The following is an 8,843-nucleotide window of genomic DNA, read 5'->3' as shown; positions in this document are numbered from 1 at the left end:
CAAAGCTGAATCAATTCAGCCTTTGCAGGTTAGTCCAAATGGTACAGATTAAATTGAAACAGAAGCGAACAGACATTTTACCTTTGATTCAGGAAATGCAGCCACATGCCTGCAGTGGCTCAGGCCAGAAGCTGGGCAGTTCTAGAGCGCTCTCTGGCTGTGTGTTCACTTCCTCTTCCTGCTCTCCCCACGTCTCTGGGATTTGCAGTCCAGAATTATAGCAGCAGGACTCTGCAGGGTTGCTCATCACTTCATCTTCCTGCTTCCAGGTGCCTCTGGGATTTGTAATCCACAGTTGCGGCCAGCAGTAAGTTTGAGCAGGGGAAGGGGTGTTTAACCCCAGACCCCAGGTGGGGTTTGCCTGGGAGGCCAGTTACACACCCACCCTGCAAACTGGATGCATCCCCAGCTGGGCTTGCTCCCCGCCCCCGTTTGCCAGTTCTCTGTGCTCCAACTAGGGAGCGAAAGGGAAGGGCCAGCCCTGCTCTATAGAGCAGACAGCACAGCCCAGCCCAGGGCTGCAAGGCAAATTGAGATGCTGGGGGACTGTGATTTAACTTAAACCAGGACGGGGTCTGGGACAGAAGTTTCATAAACCAGTTTGACCCAAATCAGTTAAATCGGATACTACATTCAACCAGGTTTATCTTAAACCAGTTTAAGCCATTTTGAAATTGGTTTATGTGCACTGAGCATCTGTTCTGTTAGAGATTTAAACCAGTTTCTGATCATTTAAACCAAGTTATGTGTAACTTCTGTCCCTAGCCCTTGTGTTCAGGAAAACAGACTTCAAGTGCATTCACTGCGAAGAAACAGGATTATATCATACGTCCCTTTGACTCTCATCAACTTATCTCTATAAAAGAAAACAACTTGCAATGCCCTGAATTTGTGGAGGCCAGAATCAAGAAGGGCTGATAATGTTAAATAATAACAGTAGGCCAAATCATCTTGCTTATCAGAGGGCGTGTCTACATGTGACATTTTAATATGCATTAGCTTAAGTTAATGTGCATTAAGGGCACGCATCTACACATGTGCACCCTTAATGCACATTAAAAATGGTGAATTTAGGCACGAATAGTTAAAGAGCATTAACAAATGTATAGACACGTTAAAGCGCATTAACACTTTGTGTGTCAACTGATTTAGGACTAACTTTAGTCCCAAGCCAGTCCACACACAGCATTAATGTGCTTTAATGCCTGCATGTGTAGACACCTGCCTAAACCCACTTAATGCACATTAAGCTAATGCACATTAAATTTAGGCGCGCTTAAACACATGATAGAAGGAAGCAGCCTAAATTCCACAGCAAGGTCTGAGGATGCTGGTACCTGCAGCGCTGAGCCGGCTTTGCAGCTATTTGGATTGGTGGACATAGAGTTGGACATGGAGCTGACCCAGGGAAAACTCCCTGAACTATACCAGATAGCTCTGGATAGCAGGGACTGGCCAAGGCTCTCTCTCAGAGCTGAAGCGCACCAGCAGATAAGACCTATCCTGGACCACTCTTCAATTACTACTGAAATCAACTTGCCTTGTGGATGGGTGTTGTGAGAGGATAGGGTTTGGGACTTACATCAGCCAGTCACCTTTCATTAGGGGCTGCGAGGGGTCGACTTTCTATCCGAAGCTACATTAACTCATTTGCTGTTATATATAGAAATTTGTTTTTCCCCACATTTCTCTTGACTGTTCCCCCTTTTTCTTGTAAAGGTTCTTGTGTCTTATATTCCCAAAAGACTCTCACCCAAATCCTATTTCACATCTAAGTGGTATTCAAGTGCCCAAGTGCAATCCAATTCCACCCTGCTTTAAGACCCTGAAAACCTGTTAACAGGTCAATTTTTGCAACATGCCCTTGCATTATCCTTAAGACTAAGTCACACAAAGCAGTGAAGTGGAAGAGGAGGAGGAGGACCCACCAACCTGTTGCATTAGCCATCTTCCAGGGACTCAAGCAAGGTGGAATAGAATCAGAGTTAGGCACCTCTGTACTCTTTAGGCACTTAGAAGTTAAATAAGATTTTGGCCTCTGAGTGCTTGCAAGGATGCATGAGGATAATGAGGATAATCCACTTGCAAAGGTAACCAGAGAAGTGTCATGTTTATTTGCCTCAGCCAGAAATGGAAGTAAGACTCTGAGCAGTGGGGCTTAAATTCTTCCTTTTTTTTTTTTTTTTTTTTTTTTATCTATAAGGACCTTTAAAATATGGAAACCCCAACCTTGTATCTGTCATTGGGAATAGAAGAAGCCTTCTGAAACAGAGTCCAGTGCCCTGCTGTGAAAGACAACTGCCTCCTCTGATTCCTTGGATAGACTGATCGGTTTTCCCCCTTTGGCAGCAGGGTTAAACTCTCATCCTCCATCCAGATACACCCCTCATCTGCCCAATTTTTCATTTTCTCTTTGCCATGTATTGCAATAGCCAGTACTTTCCCCACCCCCACCCCCTCCCTCCAGCACTTCCTTGCAGCCAGTTAATGGAACTTCTCTGTGGTTTGGTTATTCCAGGGGTGGCCAACCTGCAGCATACGTGCTACAGATGGCACAGGCAGCCTCTGTGTCTAGCCCATGACAAATCAGGGCAGCAGCAACTAGAGTAGGGAACAGAAAGCAAAGCAGCAGATCAGGTCTTGGATCACTAGGCAGGCAGGGAGCAGAGAGCAGAGTGACAGATTGGGCAGGGGAAGAAGATCAAAATGGCACTTGGGAAGGGCGTGGGGCTTAATTTATGGGACATGTGCCAAAAAGATTGTGGCTAATTTTGCTCTGCTCTTGACCATTACTCTTATTATGTATTATGGCACCTTTTAAATCTTGGTGGGGGGATAACAATAGTTTCTTAACTGTGAAAGTTGGTCTTTTGACCAGCTCTACATTTGGGTGGAAAAATAACAGTGGATGGGGGGATTGTAGCAGGTCCCAACCCCCAAGGGCCTAAGCGGTGTAAGGCCAGGGCTAATGGGGCTTAGCACCCCCCCCAAACGCAGGCAGCCTGGGCACAGGGTGGAGGGGTGCACACAGACAGAGCCAAGCAGCTGGAGCCTGCAGGTGGCCAGGAACTCAGCCCAGCCCAGCCCTGTGTGGAGCAGCGCCCAGCAGGTAAATGTGTGATCGGGAAGGGACGTAGAGGGGGGAAGGGGCATGGGGGACAGATGAAGGTCCCCACAGAAGTGGGGGGAAATGGGACCCCCGGGCAGATCATGGGATCCTCACTGCCCAAGCAGCTCGTCCAGGGGTGTGGGGGGGACACCCACCACTGCACACACCCCCGGGGCAGGCACAGGAAATACGTGGTCCCCTATCTGTGCTGTGTGCGGGGCAGAGATGGGCTGCCGCTACAGGCTGGGCTCTGCACACCACTGCCAGTGCCCCGGCAGCCACATAATGCCGCGTGTCTCCCACCGCCGGGCAGGCAGTGCAGCCAGTGTGCAGGAGGCACGTGGTATCACACCACTCCCAGGGCACCAGCAGCAGGGTAAAGACCCCAGCCCACAGCAGCAGCCTATCTCTGTCCTGCACACAGATCAGGGGGCACGTATCCCCTGTGCCTGCCCCAGGGGTGCATGCAGCAGCAGGAGCCCCTCCCCCCACGTCCCTAGAGGAGCCACCCAGGCTCCAAGCATCCCACAACCTGCCCCAGCCCCAGGGCCCCATTCATTCCAGCCCATGCCCCTGTCTTTGCCCCACTCCCTCCCTCACCGCGGGGGCCTCTATCTGCCCCCCCGCCCCGCCCCTTCCCCACAACAGACTTCCTCTGCCTATGCCCAAAGGCATCCATGACATCCTCTGCTGGCCAAGCTACCTCACCTCACTGCAGCCCCTCAAGGTAACCTCCATTGTTTGTCTTACCTGCTATTCCTTGACACCCCTTACCTTAGGGATGCTGCCCTAGGGCCCTGAAGTGAGCCTCAGTTCATCTCTCACTCTACTTTTCATGCTTGGCTGGCACCAGTCTTGTCCTACATTGCTTTAGGGGCCTCCAGCCTCCCAAATACCATGTCCATTAGGGCTGTGCGAAGCTTTGATGGCTGTTTCATTTGGATGCTGTTTTGACTCGTTTCGAGCATGAAACAACAAAATCAAAATGAAACGAAGGGCTTCAAAACAGCCTTGAAACAAAACAAGGCCAGTCAGAACATTTCAAAAGTTTCGAAATGTTTCAAATTTCAAAGCAGCCAGCCAGGTGGTGGGAGACAGGGGAGAGCCAGAGATGCACTCCCAGTGGGGAATGCAGCCCTGGCTTTCTCTCCCTGCCTCCCGCTGCCGGGCTGTGCTCTGTGGGGCTGGCAGAGCCGTTAGGAGTGCAGCGCCGGCTCTGCCCACCTCCCGCCGCTGGGCTGCAGTCCGATCGGCTCCGGCAGCCCCATGGAGCTCAGCCCAGTGGTGGAAGCCAGGCAGAGCCAGCACTGCGCTCTGCCTCCCGCCGCCAGGCTGAGTTCCACGGGGCTGCGAGCTGCTGGGAACTGAGCCTGGTGGGGGGAAGCGCCTCCTGCTGCTGGGATCAGTTCCCCAGTGCTGGGTCCCAAGCGACAGGAGCAGCGTACTATGATCCAGCAGGCAGACCAGGACCTACCCACACCCCCAGGAGGGCTGCAGGGGGCTCTGCCAGACTCCTCCTGGGCACACAGGCCCCTAATCTGCCTGCTGGATCACAGGATGCTGCTCCTGCTCCCCAGCTCCTGCTTGTCAGCAGCCTGAGGTACAGTTTCCTAGAAACCCCTGCATCTATCTCCTTGAAACTTGGCAGGATTCATGCCCTCAGAAAAGGCTACCATCCCTGCAAGTTTCATCACAATCAGGCAAAAAATGACAAAGTTATAGGCTGTTTTGTGTTTCCTCATTATAGCCTACGGACAAAACGTCAAAACAGAGAAACCGTTTCGATGAAACGGAATGGAACAGCGCTTTCGAAATGAAACAAAATTCAAAACAAAACACTGTCCCGTCAAAACATCAAAATGGATGTCGAAGCAGAACGCTGCTGTTTCGCACAGCCCGAATGTCCGTGCCTCACAAGAGTCATTCTGTTATCATTTGCCTTCCTGTGTAGGCCTTTGCTCTCTTGGTTTTAGCACACTTGTTACTCTGACTGTAGACTTCTAACCTAGGCCCATTTGCTCAGGCCCAGCTTCTCAGTCTCAGTCTCTTGTCGGCCTCAGCCCACCTGGGTTGCCTTCTCTCAGCCCAGGCTCTGGCCCCCTCAGCTTCAGCCTGTGTCACCTTCTCTGCGGGTCAGATGCTGGCCTTCTTGGCCTCAGCCGTGCTCTCTATTGCACCCCTGATCCTGGCAGGGCCAAACTTGGAGTGCCTGCATGGTCTCCTAACTACCTGTGCAGCCAGCACACAGTCCTCTGGTATCAAACTTAAATGCAGCACATACCGGTTATATGCAAGGAAATATAGTATTTGTAAAGGGGGGGAAAGTGATATTATACTCAGAATATTATAAACAATTCAACGCCTGGAAGAATAAGTCCAGTTTATCACAAATATACCAAGATTTTCTTAATTCTCTCTGTCTCATAAAAGGGTTTGTCTATGCATTAGACCTTTTAAAATACAGAGGATCTTCAAAGTTTTAAATAAAGCTTTGCTATTTTTTGATGACAAGGGACTGGTGAAACCTAAAGAGTTTTTTTACTTAAACCAACTTATTCTGAGAGAAGTGGTAAGTCTTTGGGCAGCAACCTTTGATAATGTATGTTGTGGTGTATTTCCTTACACTGTCCAAGCACAATGCGGGCCAACAACAGTAATAATAGCCTGGTTTTCAAAAAAGACAACACTTATAGCTAAATTGTACACATCCCCAAGCACTTGTAAGACTTTCTTAAGAGACTGGGTAAATGAAAGCTATGAGGCAAACTGTGCCAAACTAACCTCATTTCTCTTTCATAAAGGTACAGGTTTCCCTCGCATTATGCTGTACATGCATTCTTGGAAAACGGCACATAACTTGAATTTGCAAAAAGGGAACCCACTTTACAATGTAACAAATAGAGATATGCTCCAAGACCTCAACTGTACTGACCCCCATTCCCATTTCTACCACTTTTACAAGACAATTTTGGTACTTACCAACAGCGGACAGTACACACAAGCAGAGGGCACTATTATAATGGAGATGGCAACTATAGAAACGTGTCACAGACAACGAGCGAGGAGCACAGATCCACACAGGACATTATATTTTTGTGTGTGTCGCTCCCACGATGCACTGCACAAAGCAGCTAACTGTGGGCTTCCACCACACTAATCACATAAGAGTGAATTTCCCTTGCATATAACAAATTTTTGGTATAATAAGGGTCATTGCATAAGAGCGAATTCGCACATACAGAACCTGCATAAAGCGAGGGAAATGTGTACTTGATTTTTCTAATTTATCTAGACTTCAGTAAAGCCTTTGGTATGATGCCACATGGGAAACTGTCAGTTCAAGTGGAGAACGTGGTGATTAGTACAAGAATTGTAAGCTGGGTAAGGACCTGCCAAATGGGGAGATGACAGCAGGTTGCGCTGAAAGGACTTTACATCTGGAGGGAGGTCATGAGTGGAGGTCCTCCAGGATAAGTCTTGGAAACAGATTTTACTTAGTATCGCCATTAATGAACTTGGTACAAGCAGTGGCAGTGCATTCATTAATGAAACCTGAGTTGGGAGGCATAGTTGATATAAAGGAGGAACAGAATATATAGTATTATAAGAAGACTTGGATGTTCTTGAAGACAAGAGTACCAATAATAGAAATAGGATGAATTGTAACTGTAGAAATCAGAAGACCATGAACTTAGGGTGGGACATCCAGACTTTCTGCTATAAATTGGAAGCTCATCACTTGGAAATGACAAAGGCAGGGAAAGACCTGGACGTACAAGTCAATCTGAGAATGGATCTGATCCACCAATATGAGGGATTGTAGAAAAAGAAAATGCAGTCCTAGGGTGTATCAGACAAGAAGTGGACAGTATAGGCAGGGAAGTATTAATGCTACAAGGCATTGATGAGACCTCATATTGCATACTGCCTATAGTTCTGGTCAGCAAAGTGCAAGAAATATGAACTCCAGCTGGAATATGTGTAGATGGGAACGGTGAGATGATCTCATGAGAGGAGACTAGAAGAGATTGGCCTATTTAACGAAGTGAAACAAAAGGCTAAGATGGGATATTTCTACTCTTGATTAAATACACTGGGAGAAAACACCAGGGAGAGAGAAAAGCTAGAGTATTCTAAAGGACAATGTTGGCAGAAGAATAAGTGGATACAAAGTGGCCATGACTAGATTGAGGGTGGTGATTAGAAGGTTTCTGATGAGAAAAGGGGTGGGGGTGTTCAGTGGTAGTGGAAGGGGCAGGAAACTTGGGTAACTAGCGTGGCCTTTGATCAGTTTATGGAAGAGCGAATATGAGGTGAAGCCTATGACAGCAGGGGACCAGACTCAGGGACTTGGGGGACCCATGCCAGTCCCACTCTGTTCCCAGTAAATCAGTTAAGTGAGGAATTTTATCTCAAGTCCCCTGTCCTGCAAATGTGTTGGTGCATGTGTAGAACCAAAGAATCATAGAAAAAGAGGGTTGGAAGGGACCTCGTTGGATGGGAGGAGGTCATCTAGTCCAACCCCCTGCTCAAAGAAGGACCAGCCCCAACTAGATCATCCCAGACAAGGCTCTGCCTACCCACGTCTTAAAAACCTCCATGGATGGAGAGTCCACAGTTTCTCTGGGTAACCTGTTCCAGTGCTTCACCACCCTCCTTATGAGAAAGTTCATCCTAATATCTAACCTCAAATTTCCTTACTCCAACTTGAGCCCATTGCTCCATGTTCTGTCATCTGCCACCACTGAGAACAGTCCAGCTCCATCCTTCTTAGAGGCACCTTTCAGGGCATTGAAGGCTGCTATTAAATCTCCCCTCTGTCTTCTCTTCTCCAGACTAATACTTCACTTAACATGATGGCTGTGAGCAGCCCATAGGGTTACTTCCCAGGGTATGGAGGAGATCATGTGTAAGTACTTGCAGGGTCTCTCTCTGTAGACTCTGAGCTATACCAATGAGGGATCTAGCAAAAGCCTCAGGTGCCGGGATGCTAAATCTATATTTACTATAATTTGCCCCGTGAGAAAGGAAACATGAAAGGGAAGGTGTGTTCTGTGATCTGGGTTTTGGCAGGGTTTGGGAAGGTATCACATGGGCAACAATAGACAAGGCCACAGACAAGACAGGGAACCCAGACAGCCTACCTCATGGGAGCACCCAGTTGGTTGGACTTCCTTGTTAGTTCTCAATGAAGAAGACTATCCCTACTGCCACTGAAGTACCAGAGGCCTGTGAGCAAGGCTCCTGGGTTATTGGGATACTGTTCAGGGAGCGGTTGGGCCTGATAAAAGCATGGAACGGTGCAGCTCTGAAAGGTGAGCTGCAGCCTTTGCCAGCCACACAATGCAGGCAGGATCCCACCATGTGCATGGAGAGGCTATATGGGGCCAGCCCCTCTGTGTTTACAGGAGGGGAAGCTTGCTCCACCCAGGAAGCTCCAGCTGCACACCAAGGGGGTTGTATATATGCAGTGCATCACACCATCCTGCTCTCTATCCATTCTACCTTCCTTCACATACAAGCCCCCTCCCCTTTTCAAGTGCATTTGAGGATGTTGAGCAGAGTCTACCCCACCCCCTGTGCCCAATGAAGCCCCCCTACTAGGTACAAACAGCTGGCCAGAAGCAGATCACCTCTGGCAAGGGCCTGTGCCAAGAGGCTGGCATTTTGTGGGGGGCAGGATCACACCCATGGTAGTGAGCAGGCAGTGGCATGGGGGAGGGGAAATGAAGGA

This window comes from Alligator sinensis, unplaced genomic scaffold (genome assembly GCF_000455745.1).
Source record: "Alligator sinensis unplaced genomic scaffold, ASM45574v1 scaffold1086_3, whole genome shotgun sequence".
Taxonomy (NCBI): domain Eukaryota; kingdom Metazoa; phylum Chordata; order Crocodylia; family Alligatoridae; genus Alligator; species Alligator sinensis.
This window is presented reverse-complemented; position numbering follows the sequence as displayed.